General features: G+C 43.8%; 1 protein-coding gene across 1 annotated transcript in view; it reads right to left on the bottom strand.

Annotated features, from left to right (window-relative positions):
• Window positions 1-16,153, bottom strand: part of ENPP1 (ectonucleotide pyrophosphatase/phosphodiesterase 1) — a 486,681-nt gene that overhangs the window by 133,547 nt on the left and 336,981 nt on the right. The gene's annotated exons all lie outside the window — the stretch shown is intronic.

Below are 16,153 nucleotides of genomic sequence, written 5' to 3'. Positions count from 1 at the left end.
CTCTGCTAACCAGAACCTCAGTGGTTATGCTCTCTCATTTCTTTCCAAATTGTCACTAACAGGCTAGTGACCATTTTTACCAATTTACATTGGCTTACTGGAACACCCTTATAATTCCCTAGTATATGGTACTGAGGTACCCAGGGTATTGGGGTTCCAGGAGATCCCTATGGGCTGCAGCATTTCTTTTGCCACCCATAGGGAGCTCTGACAATTCTTACACAGGCCTGCCACTGCAGCCTGAGTGAAATAACGTCCACGTTATTTCACAGCCATTTTACACTGCACTTAAGTAACTTATAAGTCACCTATATGTCTAACCTTTACCTGGTAAAGGTTAGGTGCAAAGTTACTTAGTGTGAGGGCACCCTGGCACTAGCCAAGGTGCCCCCACATTGTTCAGAGCCAATTCCCTGAACTTTGTGAGTGCGGGGACACCATTACACGCGTGCACTACATATAGGTCACTACCTATATGTAGCTTCACAATGGTAACTCCGAATATGGCCATGTAACATGTCTATGATCATGGAATTGCCCCCTCTATGCCATCCTGGCATAGTTGGCACAATCCCATGATTCCAGTGGTCTGTAGCACAGACCCTGGTACTGCCAAACTGCCCTTCCTGGGGTTTCACTGCAGCTGCTGCTGCTGCCAACCCCTCAGACAGGCATCTGCCCTCCTGGGGTCCAGCCAGGCCTGGCCCAGGATGGCAGAACAAAGAACTTCCTCTGAGAGAGGGTGTGACACCCTCTCCCTTTGGAAAATGGTGTGAAGGCAGGGGAGGAGTAGCCTCCCCCAGCCTCTGGAAATGCTTTGTTGGGCACAGATGTGCCCAATTCTGCATAAGCCAGTCTACACCGGTTCAGGGGACCCCTTAGCCCTGCTCTGGCGCGAAACTGGACAAAGGAAAGGGGAGTGACCACTCCCCTGACCTGCACCTCCCCTGGGAGGTGTCCAGAGCTCCTCCAGTGTGCTCCAGACCTCTGCCATCTTGGAAACAGAGGTGCTGCTGGCACACTGGACTGCTCTGAGTGGCCAGTGCCACCAGGTGACGTCAGAGACTCCTTCTGATAGGCTCCTTCAGGTGTTAGTAGCCTATCCTCTCTCCTAAGTAGCCAAACCCTCTTTTCTGGCTATTTAGGGTCTCTGTCTCTGGGGAAACTTTAGATAACGAATGCAAGAGCTCATCCGAGTTCCTCTGCATCTCTCTCTTCACCTTCTGCCAAGGAATCGACTGCTGACCGCGCTGGAAGCCTGCAAACCTGCAACATAGTAGCAAAGACGACTACTGCAACTCTGTAACGTTGATCCTGCCGCCTTCTCGACTGTTTTCCTGCTTGTGCATGCTGTGGGGGTAGTCTGCCTCCTCTCTGCACCAGAAGTTCTGAAGAAATCTCCCGTGGGTCGACGGAATCTTCCCCCTGCAACCGCAGGCACCAAAAAGCTGCATTACCGGTCCCTTGGGTCTCCTCTCAGCACGACGAGCGAGGTCCCTCGAATCCAGCGACTCTGTCCAAGTGACCCCCACAGTCCAGTGACTCTTCAGTCCAAGTTTGGTGGAGGTAAGTCCTTGCCTCACCTCGCTGGGCTGCATTGCTGGGAACCGTGACTTTTGCAGCTACTCCGGCCCCTGTGCACTTCCGGTGGAAATCCTTTGTGCACAGCCAAGCCTGGGTCCACGGCACTCTAACCTGCATTGCACGACTTTCTAAGTTGGTCTCCGGCGACGTGGGACTCCTTTGTGCAACTTCGGCGAGCACCGTTTCACGCATCCTCGTAGTGCCTGTTTCTGGCACTTCTCCGGGTGCTACCGGCTTCAGAGAGGGCTCCTTGTCTTGCTCGACGTCCCCTCTCTCTGCTGGTCCAATTTGCGACCTCCGGGTCCCTCCTGGGCCTCAGCAGCATCCAAAAACGCTAACCGCACGATTTGCAGCTAGCAAGGCTTGTTGGCGTTCTTTCGGCGGGAAAACACTTCTGCACGACTCTCCACGGCGAGAGGGATCCGTCCACCAAAGGGGAAGTCTCTAGCCCTTTTCGTTCCTGCAGAAACCTCAGCTTCTTCTGTCCAGTAGAAGCTTCTTTGCACCCGCAGCTGGCATTTCCTGGGCATCTGCCCATCTCCGACTTGCTTGTGACTTTTGGACTTGGTCCCCTTGTTCCACAGGTACTCTAGATTGGAAATCCACAGTTGTTGCATTGCTGGTTTGTGTCTTTCCGGCATTATTCCTCTAACACGACTTCTTTGTCCTTAGGGGAACTTTAGTGCACTTTGCACTCACTTTTCAGGGTCTTGGGGAGGGTTATTTTTCTAACTCTCACTATTTTCTAATAGTCCCAGCGACCCTCTACAAGGTCACATAGGTTTGGGGTCCATTCGTGGTTCGCATTCCACTTTTGGAGTATATGGTTTGTGTTGCCCCTATCCCTATGTTTCCCCATTGCATCCTATTGTAACTATACATTGTTTGCACTGTTTTCTAAGACTATACTGCATATTTTTGCTATTGTGTATATATATCTTGTGTATATTTCCTATCCTCTCACTGAGGGTACACTCTGAGATACTTTGGCATATTGTCATAAAAATAAAGTACCTTTATTTTTAGTATAACTGTGTATTGTGTTTTCTTATGATATTGTGCATATGACACTAAGTGGTACTGTAGTAGCTTCACACGTCTCCTAGTTCAGCCTAAGCTGCTCTGCTAAGCTACCATTATCTATCAGCCTAAGCTGCTATACACCCTATACACTAATAAGGGATAACTGGGCCTGGTGCAAGGTGCAAGTACCCTTTGGTACTCACTACAAGCCAGTCCAGCCTCCTACAAGTATTGGACCCCAAAACCATAAAAATCCAATTAGTAGAACTGAAGGTATGAATTTTTATAGTTTAAGGTTCAAAATAGCAAAAGTGTCAACTGCGGAAATCTGGTCACACTAAATTGGAGCAAAGTCAAAAGTTAAGGCAGGCAGCGATGGAACACGGTTCAAATACACAAAGTGGATTGGTCCCAGTCAGCGCTTACCTTTGGATTTAGAACATTTTTGAAGAAAAAGTCTCCGACAAAGTAGAAATTCAGTGTGACAAGGCTGCAGGAGTGTCCAAGGAGGGAGCATCGTCACCGGATAGCCATGGAGCAAAGACTAAGGAAAGACTTTTACCTTTGGACTTAGTCATCAAGATGGAAGTCGAAAATCTCCAGTGGGACAAAGCAGAAGGCTGCAGCCAAAGACAGTTCCACGAGGTTGGATACCCCTTTTGCAAAGGTCTGCTGAAATGCATTGGCTGCAGTGGAGAAGAACATAGTGGGAGAAGCCACAAAGTCAAACCAACCAGTGATGCACCTTGGGCAGACAAGCAAGCAGGTCGGTCACAGACTCCTCCTGGTTCTCAAAGCACTTTTCTGCCAAATTTTGTCCAAGTCCTCAGTTTTATAAATTGGCCATCTGGGCAAATTTATCACCACAACCAAGGGTCCAGGAGTGGATGGAGACCTTGTGGGGGTTTAGGACTCACTTGGCCTGGGTCTGGGTGCGGGTTTAAGATGGTGGGAGCCTGTTATGTCCCTTGGGCTGTGCCCAGGAGGCCGCAAATTAGCCCTTGGAGTCACTTCTGAAAGTCCTGGGTGCAGGTGAAGAAGTAGGGCTCAACAGCAGGGCTGGTCTCTGAGGGTTCAAGGCAGGCTCCAGGCAGCAAAGCAGTCCTTCCAGGTACAGCAGCAGTCTGGAAGAGTGCACAGCAGGTAATAACAGTAGGCGTTCCACTTCAGTCCAGTAGTGAACTGAAGAGTGGGTCCGAAAACCCTATTTTTATACCCTGGTGCTCTTCTCCTAGGAAGGAGGAGCAATTTCCTCAAAGGTTCTTTGAAGTCCCAGGGGTTTCCTGTTTGCCCTGCCCAGGGTCATAGCTGGCTGCACTGACACCACAGGGATGTTAAGCATACTGTGTGGTGGCACAGCACATTCTATTCAGGTGCAAGTGGGGCTGCTCTCCACCCCCCAATTCCTGCCAGTGGAAAGCTATTCAGGGTTGCTAATCCCACTTGTGTGACTGTCTGCGATGAATTCACAAAGTCTCACCTGTCAGTTACACCCAGTCATGTGACTTAAGGCAGGCTGCAAGCACAGAGGACTAAGGGCAGAAAATGCCAACTTTCTAAAAGTGACATTTTCAAACTTCTGATAAATTCAGCTTTACCAGGAAATCGGGTTTATCATTACAAGTTCATAGATACCAAACATGGCATACCTACCACCCTTGGTTTAGGAATGACAACTTATTAATTAAATATAATAATAAGTAATCCCCAGTGTTAACCTTTGGGAGGGGTAGGCCTCTCATTAGTGAAAAAAATAATTTGCAAGTTTTTTACTACTAGGATTTTGTTGGACTTTTTTTGCTTATGAAGGGTCATCCCCAATCTTTTTGCCTCCTGCCTCCTATTTTTTCTGACCTGTTCCTGTTGGCTTTTGAACTCTGAGCACTTTACCACTGCTAACCAGTGCTAAAGTGCATATGCTCTCTGTGTAAAATTTTATGTAATTGGTTTATCCATGATTGGCATATTTGATTTACTAGTAAGTCCCTAGTAAAGTGCAGTAGAGGTGCCAGGGCCTCTAAATCAAATGTTACTAGTGGGCCTGCAGCAATGGTTGTGCCACCCACATAAGTAGCTCTGTAATAATGTCTCAGACCTGCCACTGCAGTGTCTGTGTGTGCAGTTTTAACTGTAAATTTCACTTGGCAAGTGTACCCACTTGCCAGGCCTAAACCTTCCCTTTTCTTACATGTAAGGCACCCCTAAGGTAGGCCCTAGGTAGCCCCAAGGGCAGGTTGCAGTGTATTCTTAAGGTAGGACATATAGTAATGTGTTTCATATGTCCGGACAGTGAAATATTGCTAAATGTGTTTTTCACTGTTCAAGGCCTGTCCCTCTCATAGGTTAACATGGGGGCTACCTTTAAATCTGATTAAAGTGTAGAATCCCTTTGGGAGCGGATGGACATGTGGAGTTTGGGGTCTCTGAGCTCACAATTTAAAAATACATCTTTTAGTAAAGTTGATTCTAAGATTGTGTGTTTGAAAATGCCACTTTTAGAAAGTGAGCATTTTCTTGCTTATACCATTTCTGTGACTCTGCCTATTTGTGGATTCCCTGTCTGGGTCAGTTTGACAGTTGGGCTGATTGCACCTCACACTAGACAGTGACACAAAAGGAGCTGGGGTGTAGTCTGCATTTCCTGATGAGCCATCTGTGCTAGGAGGGAGGGGAGGAGTGGTCACTTACACCTGAAAGGGCCGTGTCTGTCCTAACACAATGCAGTCTCCGACCCCCTGGTGAGTGTCTGGGGCCTGGCCTGGGCAAGGCAGGATTTCACATTCAAAAGAGACTTTACTTTAAAGTAGGCCTACTTCAAATGAGAAATTGGGTATAAGAAGGGCACCCAAAACCACAGACTTTAGATCACTTCTGGACATCAAGAAGAACCTCTGCCTGGAGAAGAGCAGAAGAGAAGTACTGCCCTGCCTGTGACTGTGCTTTGTGGAGCTATCCTGCAGTTGCTGCTTCTGCCAGAGTAAGAGTGCAAAGACTGGACTTTGTGTGCCTTCCATCTTGTGAAGAAATCTCCAAGGGCTTGATTTAGAGTTTGCCTCCTGTTGTTTGAAGTCTCAGGGGCAGCAAAGACTTCTCTCTGCCAGCACCTGGAGTCTCTGGAGAGACTCCTGCTCTGACAAGTGGTGCCCTATCCAGTCCCTGGGCCCTTGAAAGGAAAGCTGGTGGAAATCTAAGGAAATCGTCTTCGGACGACTTCGGACCGACGCCGCTGCTGAATCCGGTGACGCCGCCTGCAACCAACTCCATGATCTTCGCTGGAACGCGACTACCTTCGCAGGCCCGACGCCGCTGCAGCCCCGCTGAAGTCCGCGACTCCGTGGAAATCGCCGCACCATGTTGTGACCAACGCATTGAAATGCGCAGATTCAACGTTTCGCATAGACGCCACGATCCCCGACTTCGCGCATCGACTTATTTTCACTCTTCACCAAAGGTATTGTACTTGGGGGTCTACGCGACTCCGTGTCTGGTGCCGCTGGTGTCGGCTTGTTGCGAACGACTGTCACGACGCCGTTTTAACACCTCATCGGAGCATTTTGTGTTTCTAAGCGCTATTTTTTAGTTTAATCTTTAAAAATTCTTGTTGTGTCATTTTGTAGTGTTTTCATTAAGTAACTGTGTGTGTTGGTACAAATACTTTACACCTAGCACTCTGAAGTTAAGGCCACTGCTCTGCTAAGCTACCAAGGGGGTAAGCAGGGGTTAGCTGAGGGTGATTCTCTTTTACCCTGAGTAGAGTGAGGGTCCTTGCTTGAACAGGGGGTAATCTGACTGTCAACCAAAGACCCCATTTCTAACAGATATGTAAAATTTAAAAGCACATGTCTTACCTTTTAATTACACATCAACCTGAACTATGGGCTTCACAGGGCCTACCCTAGGGGTATATATGTAATAAAAGGGGAGTTTAAGGCTTTGCAAGGGGTTTCAAATGCCAAGTCGCCATGGGAGTGGGACACTGCATTTAGGCTGCAATGGCAGGCCTGGGACATGTTTTGAGTGCTACTTAAGTGAGTGGCACAATAAGTGCTGCAGGCCCACTGGAAGAATTTAATTTACCGCCCCTGGGTATACGGTAAACCACTCTACAAGGGACTTACATGTAAATTAAATATGCCAATCAAGTGTATGCCAATCAAACCATGTGTAGGGGATTGAGCACAAGCACTTTAGCACTGGTTAGCAGTGGTTAAGTGCACTAAGTCATTAGGCCAACACAGCAAAAATACAGATACAAATAGGAGGAGGAAGGCAACATGTTTGGAGGTGACCTTTTAGAGAGGGTAATTTCCAACACACAGTTACAGAATTAAATACACCAATGGAAAAATTAATAGGAGAGACTCTTAAAATGAAAAGTATGGCTTGCAAAGCTTAGCACGAGTCTCAGAGTTAGTTCAGTCTTTTACATGAATTACAACCAAATATCAAGGCCTGATTGACAAAACATTTCCTTTAAGTAGTTGCTTCTTACTATAGGCTTGGGGGCCTCTCCTTTTGTAATTTTAAGGGTAAAAACATTGCTTCCTCATGGCAAAAACGTTTCATGAATCCCAATGTTTTCACAAGTCAAGATGTTTTGCTCTTGAAAATTACTGAAAAGTCTTAAACCTGCATGAACACACAACTCCACACAGAAATCAGGTTGTGCATCATGCCTCAATAGTCAGGAATAAGTCACATGTAGGCCACAAGTAAGATACAATTTCTTTAAAAAGCACGCCTTGGGATCAGAATGGCACAAAAGTATGGATCACAATCAATGTGAAAGGTATGATAACCATGTATGTATGCATTCCAGCACAACTATGCTTTGTATGTATCTACATGGTCATATCTAAGTACATAGAATTCTAGTGACAGAAGTATGCTTGACTTTTGTTTACAATGTCAGAAAAGACATTGTACCCATTACTCCATTCATTAAGGTATAATGTGGCCAAAACAAATATCACTGTTGAACTACTGTATATAACAACAAATTTCACAACTGAATCTTCACAAACATTTGACATCTATCGCCACCTACCAATACATTTAGTAGGAAGAACACAGACTCACTGTGTCTTGATCTGTACCTCCAGCTGACTTTGCGCACAGACCTCGAATGCAAGGCAAGATATATCCTAAAGCAATAAACGGCAGGACGTTTTTCACAAATTAGGTTTCAATTATTTTCAATGTGACTCAATTTAATCAAAGTGTAACAATCAAGCAGGCTAAGTAAAAGGGCATAAACAACATGACAAATGTGTTGTCGGTGGAGATGCAGACAATGAGGCGATAGAAAAAAAGTGGGAGCAGCAAGAGAAGAAGCTAACTAAAAAATTAGGCTAAAAGTGGCAGCTAGATTGCCATAAGTCAATTGTACGATCAGATTGACAATCAGAAAAGTAAGCGTTGTGCATCATCTAACTTCAGCTGGTGCATAAATGGATGTTTCCATGATTCACCGTTCCCTGATCCCCTTTCTTCTTAAGCCACGGTCCCCATCTCCTAGTCTCAATGTCTTTCTGTCATCCAGTATGCAGAAAACGCTGCCTTCTCTCCATGAGACCCTGTCACTTTCTTCTTATCGCCCTGCACCAGTTCTCCATATTCAATTGTCCCCTTTCTCCATATCCGCAGGGAGTTAGGCATCATCCTGGTGTTTTTGTCCGTGGAGAAGGAAAACATGAGGTCCGCCACCTGCCCCCTAGACAGCACTTCACGTCTCTGGGTGCCAGAAGGGGCTGGGTGTTCTGTAGTAATTTCTTTCCATCAAGGTCCCTAATTCAAAACAGCTTACCTCTTCTTCCATCAGAAGAGGCTCAAGCCAGCCCTAAACACTTCCCTATTCTGCTGATGTTCATGAGGGCAAGAACTGCAAGTGATAGGAACCAGAAAGTTTAGAAGGGCCTTAGGAATGACTAAACGGGAGGATATCATGTCAGCCTCATTTGGCATCGCCAAGTCAAAAAAACATAGTGTAAATTGGGCCCCACGTTCTCACAGATCACTAATCAGTGTTTAGTGGCCATTTGTTGACAACACACCACCCTTCCGTGGACTAGCTAATCAGTGTTTAGTGGCCATTTGTTGACAACACCCCACCCTTCCGGGGACAAGAGACCAAGCAATTTCCTCTGAAGAGCAAGGTGATTAACTCCAGCCATGATTGTGTACTGGGGCCTCTGGAGGTGAGACGAGTGGCAATTAATCTTCAAATATACTTTTTGCTCTAGCAGCAAAAAACAAAATTGTATAAATCTACTTTTCCACGTAAAATGTTTAACAATCTTAAATTCACTTTGTAACTAAGTGTTTAAAAATGAGTAGAAACTAAATTTGAATAATCTTTTTGCTAGCATTTTCCCAATCAAGCAAGCATAAAAAAGGGCTTTAATTACACCTCAGTCTGTTCATAGAGAAGTTAGATTAATCTACACAGTGAAAACAACTTTTAGATGCTTAATCGTTGTGAGGGCACCCTACTTCCATAAAGTTCTGCATCATTTTTCATACACTAAGCATCAACCCTGTGCGCTAAAAAGGTATGCTTTAGTAAGAATAAATATAAACAGCGTTTCCGCAAAGGAGAGTCACTTTCTTCACCATGCATCCCTGAAGTGCTTTTAAACAGCAGACCAACCTGAGTACAATGGTATTCTTGGCAGCCATAACTTTTTGTAAGGAATGTGATTGGACATTTAAATATCATGCCATTGGTACATTTTCACACCATTTTCCATACTATTGTCGGAAAGTTAATCAGCTGGGTGTAACCAGTTTTGACAGTACAATTTTAAGTGATAGGAATTAAAAAGTCTAGAAGAGCCTTAGGAATAAACGAACAGGAGGAGATCCAGTCAGTCTCAGTTGGCATCGCCGAGTCAAAAAAACATAGTGTAAATTGTGCCCTATGTTCTCACAAATGACTAATCAGTGTTTAGTGGCCATTAGCTGACAACACCCCAGCCTTCCTGGGACCAGAGACCAAGCAATTTCCTCTGGAGAGCAAAGTCATTAACTCCAGCCATGAGTGTGTATTAGACCTCTGGAGGTGAGACGATTGGCAATTATGGTTCAAATATAGTTTTGGCTCTAGCAGCAAAAATCAAATTTATTTTTATAAATTTACCTTTCGAAGTAAAATTGTTAAGCATCCAACTCTGTGCCCTAAAAAGGTATGCCTTAGTAAGACTAAATATAGATAGTGTTTCCTGCAAGGCTTTCACTTTCTTTCCATGCACCCCTGAAGTGCTTTTAAATAGCAAACCAACCTGACTACAAGGGTATTCCTGACAACCATAACTTTTTGTAATAAATGTGGGTAGACATTAAGACATCATGCCATTGGTGCATTTTCGCGCCATTTTCCATACCACTGTCAGAAAGTTAATCAACTGGATGTAACCAATTTTGACAGTGCAAATTTAAGTCTAAACAAGACGCACTGTAACACGGAATAGCAGTGTTGCTGCACACAGGGACTTATTATCAGTAAAAACAGTGTTCCTAACATAGGAAGTCCAGTTTGACTATACAGAAAAGGCAGACTGTCTATAGCCCCTCTTCATAAGGCTGTCTTGTCTTACCTATTTGTTTCCATGGCTACTCTTCTTTACGCTTTTTTCTATTACATTAATATTTCTCTATCATGTTGCTGCATCTAAGAGATGGTAACAAGCTCTGTAGAGAACAATAATGGCAACAATCAAACCTTTACTTACCAAAGCTGAGGGATAGTGGAAAATGAGACCAAGAGACCAAGCCCATTAAATCCATTTTGACCCTTGCAGTAGTGTAAAACCTAGCTTTTCTGAACCCCTTTCCAACAATCATCTAACACGTCACCACGTCATCAAAGAATAACAGACTTACCTTATGCAGCAAGGACCTTACACATTGGGTGGCTGACATTATGACCATCCACCATGGGGGGGGGGTAAGAGGTTTAGCTGGAGGGAAACCCATTGGTTTTGCAAGCTGAGCAAGTTACTTACCTTCAGCAACGCCTTGTCTGGCAGATAATATATCTAGCTGCTGACTCTTTACCTTTGAATTTTTCCTAGTTTCCATCTAGTTTCCGAAAATGCTGAAATAAATAAAACTGGTGTTCTCCGGTGTTGCACTATGTACACTGTATAACTACGCATGCCTTTGAACCACCAACTGTCCGCTTGAGATTGTTTTACTTTTTTTTTTTTTTATTATGCCTATTTATTTCGTACTCAAATTTGTATCTAAAGCAGTTCCTGGCTACCTTTTGTGCTTTTTAACCTGGATAATCTGGTGAGAGCTTGCGCTTGGATCTATGCGCATCTGCAGGAGGATCCAGACTAACGAAACTAGGTTCTTTGTACTTTAGTTATGAATGTTTGCCACTCGTAACTTCCTGTTGTTGCTTTTCGTCTCTGAACAAGGCAGGTATCATTAAAAATTAATATGCAGTTTATATAATAGAAACTCTGCTTAATGTGAAAGACTGTGGCAAGCCTGTTAACTTCATTTCTTGTTGAAGGAGTACCTAAATATAGACGAAGGAAAAATACAAAGCTTCGGGGCTCTACAAGAATGGAAATGTATTTCACTATTTGTACTGAGGTGGGAAAGGCCTGGAAGGTATCCGCAGGGCCTCCTATTCCACAAACAGCTGCACCAATAATCTCACAATTAGAGGCCTTAATGTTTAACAGCCACCTAATTTCAACAGCAGGGAGCCACGCAAACAAAATGCTCCGGGAAGCACTGCTGCGGAGATAAAGTACACAAATGATCACATTTAACAACGAAAACAGTTGCCGTATCGCACTCCACACACATGAACAGTTCTCCTTGTGTGGTCAGTAGTAAAATTTTCCGCCCCTATTGGGTAGAGATGACAATAATACATAAGACACACACAACCGCCGCTATTGCCTCCTTTCCGACGGCTGTATGAGACAATCAGAAGTGGCACCACCACCAGGGTTTGCCTGGTGCAGGTAGATTAACACGACTACCTGCAATCCCATATAGACAATAGATGGAGTGGGGCTCCCCTTTTGCACACTGAGCGAAAAGGCAGTCAGCCTGCCTCTTTGCTCCGGTGTGAGATATCAGGTCTTATTTTAGACCTCCGGTTCCTTATCACTGGTCTCCTATGTGACTAGTACCTGATTTAACACTGGCAATCTCTCCTGTACCTCAACCACCTGCCTGTGACACATCTTCTGTAAACAGTTTCCCTAGAAACTCGGTTCTTTACCGAATCGCTCTGAGGTGCAGATGACATTCTGCCTCTATGAATAGGCAGGCACAAGAATCTTTACAGTTAAACGATAACAAAGTAAAACCCATTGTCTGTTCAGTTTATGCTTCAACACAAACGCATGAAAGAATGTGCAAGTAACCACAATTCTTTCAGTCCCGATTAAGAAAGCTGGGCGCCTTCCAACTTAAGACGTTATCGTGCGTGCAAGCTGCCGACTTACTTGCTGACCTTTACAGGAATACATTACCGGTTACGGCTATGACAAATGTGCCTCAGGCATCATTTACGTGCTTCACACATCAGCAGTTGTACTTAAATTTAGACTCAATTACAAGACAGGAGTGGCCTATTTGATGCAGTGAATTCTCCTCAGAGCTCTCCCTCAGTAGCAGAAATCATAAACATTAATAATTCCTTTGATTGCAGGTAAACTAAGTCACTACTGCATGCAGAGGCTACAGCATAAAGGATCATTCATCTATTGGTCATCGTGGATGCTATTTCGCTCTGCTCATGACGCCTGGGCAACACAGACAACAGCAACAAGGTGACAGATGGAATGCTTGACTTGATCTCAGCCACTGGCAATCCCGAAGGACCACATCCTAATCCATAATTTTCACCCACAATGCCACCACAGTTTTGACCCAGTCATATGTTAATCAGTGTTGACCCTGCTCTAATTGGAACAATCCAGCCCAAACTGTCAAGCCAGATCCTCCCTAAACCATAATACAAGCAACCTAGGACCAGTTTTGCTCTTCAGCCAGGTATAGATTGATTCCAGTGGCACAGTGAGCATGGACCCACATCTGGGCATACCTTTCGCACTTTGGGCATAAACTGCAACAACAATAGGGTGATGGATGGAAAGCTTGAATTAATCTCAGCAATCTCTTGTGACGCATCCCAATCCATTATTTTTCACCCACCACGCCACCTCAGTTTGGACCCAGCCATATGCAAATCAATCTTTACCCATCTCCAATTAGAACAGTCCACCCTGAACTGACAAGTCAGGTCCTCCCATAAACACAATGCAAGCAACCTAGGACTGGTTTTGCCCCTATTATGGGCTCTTCAGCCAAGTATAGATTCCGGTGGCACAGGGAGCATGGGGCCCACGTTTGAACATACCAGTCGCACTTAGGGCGTCAACTGCAACAACAAGGTGATGGATAGGATGTTTGGGAGCTGCATTCCAATCCATCCCAATCCATCATGTGAAGGGTATGCCCAAATGTGGGTCCCGTGCACACTGTCAGTGGAATCAAGTTGTACCGGACTGATGAGCCCATAACTAGGGCAAAACCAGTACTGCATTTCAAGTGTTTCGGTTCAGGGATCAGTGCAGCTAGGAGCTGAGTTACGGTGACACACATAAGCTGTTTGACTCAGTTAGCTTACCAAATTAGAGGTGGACACGAGATGTTTATCCCTGTTTTGGCAAAGAGACTCCTGTGCGACTGCCATGACTCTAGTGTAACCGAGCCCAAGGTACTACAGAAAAACGAGCAGACCGTTAACTCCAAAACAGTGCTATATTAACAACCAGCCAGTAGTTTGTTGGTAGGGAAAAAAAACACATACATCTACCTGTGTCAGCTAGGGAAAAATAAATCACATACAATAGGAGACTCAACTTTAGGATCTTCAGTTAAAATGGGATCTCAAAACAGAAACCTTGCTGTAGATAGTATGAATTAGCACATCAAAAGGGTTTGAGTTCTGCATTTTTTTTTTATTGAGTGTCAGTATTTTACACTTAGAGAAATTAGAGGACGTTTTCGAACACTGGAAATCCAGAATGGGACTTCCATGAGAGACAAATGAAAGGATAAAGATAATTGCCACTGAAGTGCAGAGACTGGGAATGATCAGGTGGCACATGATCATTTATTCATACAGGAGAGTTGGGTTCAATGTTTCTTCTAAACACAGATTGAGGATATTGGGACAGATGCACAAAAATGCAATTTTGATTTCTTAAATAGTGACTTCATAGAACTCGCTATTTAAGAAATGCAAAATGGTATGGACAAAGATACCGATTTACTAATAGCGATTCCTACAAAGTAGGAATCGCTATTAGTAAATAGGTATTAAGAAATCCCATCAGTCAATGGGCTGGCTTTGCATTTCCTAAATAGCGATTCCTTATTAAGAAGTCACTATTTAGCAAATGCAAAACCAGGGATGGCAAAAGGACCCCCTTGGTGCACCCCAAAAATAGGGGTGTACCTGCAGAGCACACATTAGCCTGAGGGGCATGTGTGTGCTCTATTGCAATTAAAAAAAGCACCTTGGGGTGATTCTTTTTGCACCTGGTTACCACCAGCTTCAAGTCGTTGGTAACTGCATCTCCTAAATTCCCAAGTCGCATTTAGGAAATGCTTTGTACATCAGTATGGGAATTGCAAATAGGAAATCTTTATTTGCAATTTCCTATTCAGGAAATCACAAATTGCGATTTCTACAAGGTAGACATCTTTATTTGTGATTTCTTAAAGGCCTTTATACAAACAAAAAGGCCATTTTGCATTTCTTAATGTCCCAAAATACCGGTTTGGACCGTTAAGAAATGCTAAAGGGCTTTGTACATCCGCCCGTTTAAGTGGTAGCATGGTTTATTGCTATAGTTAGGGAGATAGTCATCCTTTGCTTAAATAACAGCCAACTCAGACAAAAGGGCAGGTAATTGTATTTACCTTAGATTTAAAAAAATCTAAACTTTTGACCTATGGTAGGGTAGAAAGGTTGCACTTGACGTAAAAAGGCTACTCGCCAGCCTTCCACTAGCGCTTAAAGAATGAAGATCCTTGAGATTTTTATTAATTGACATAGCAGAACGTAACATATAAGAATCAACAAAGTAGTAAAACAATTGTGAGAAATCCAATCATTGAAAATGCTCAAACAGGAGAAAAATATTAGAAGACGTAGTAGACCTGATATCAAATTCTGGCCCGAATGTAGAAAATACATTTAAAAATACAATTCTCAATACAGGTAAAATTGGAAAACTGTATTTGTCAAATATGAATGAATAAAAATAGACGATAACAAGGCTTGCAGTTTCATAGTCCTTTTCTATGTCTATCATAACACATAAGAATAGACAGATGCAGAAGAGGAGCAAGGTACAAGGAAACAGTATGGCAGGGCAAGGTGGAGTGGGGTAAAATAATCCTGATGCATGGACTGGATTCCTCCTTTAGGTTTTAAATAATGGAAGAGGGATAAAATAAATTTGAGGGAAAAGGCAAGATTAAGAGAAACAGAAGTGAGAAGGAGGGTTTCCTTCACCAAACAAAAACAGGAAAAAAATACTGGCATATATCTAGCTTTAATGTCCCACATCATGCCAGCCGCATTTCTGCACGGCAGAATTTCTGAGTAACGCCACAGTGAAGAAAGACCTGCTAGCTTAGTCAGCTGTTGTTTTGTTTTAAACAGCTGGACTTTGTCTTTGGGCAATGTGGTGTTTGTAGATGTTAATAATATATACGTATATCGGTGTGAGTGAGCTGCACACAACTCCTACCTAAAACATTGAAAAAACACGCTGCTGTGAAAAAAATCACAGAAAACATTTTCTGGGCAGAAGATATGCAAGAGATGAATATAATATGTGATGATATAGTGCATTTCTTAAGACGTAAAATAGTCCTTCATGTATTTCAAAGCAATTACCCCAAAAAAGGCAAAAACGTACGTCTAACAATGTACAGTAACATGAAAGAGAAATACTCCTCTGAGTGGAGCCCAAACCCACACTTTATGTATTTTTTGTAATTTACTCGAAGCTCCCATCCTTTCCCTGTAGTCTTTGCAAGTCCTCCCTACCCCTCCTATTTCCTTATCGCATGGTATTTAACTTTGGAATCCTGAGTGGGCGTTCAAGTTAGAATGTTGGTGAAAGACAACGAGTGAACAGGATGAGATCAGAGGCGCGCTGGAGATTTACCAGTTGGACAAAATTAACCTTGTTTGAACTTCCCTGGGTGCCTTGTCAGTCTTCTTTATAATAGTATTTTGAAGCATTGGCAACAATAGGATAGTGCAGAGCTGCACTGACAAGCCAGACCTAAAAACTAAGACATCAGAGTAAAGGAAGACGGGAAAAAAAGAGCAGGACAAGTAAAAGCAGAGGAGAAAAGGAGTAGGGTTCAGGGTCTGGAATAAGCAAGAGCAAAAATTGGGGTGGGGGCAATAGTACAGAGGAAGAGAAAAAGCGCAGATCTAAAGGAAAATAACGATTTAGGTGAGTTACAAAAGTACAGTTGTATAATT

Source organism: Pleurodeles waltl, chromosome 5, assembly GCF_031143425.1.
Source record: "Pleurodeles waltl isolate 20211129_DDA chromosome 5, aPleWal1.hap1.20221129, whole genome shotgun sequence".
Taxonomy (NCBI): domain Eukaryota; kingdom Metazoa; phylum Chordata; class Amphibia; order Caudata; family Salamandridae; genus Pleurodeles; species Pleurodeles waltl.
This window is presented reverse-complemented; position numbering and strand designations above follow the sequence as displayed.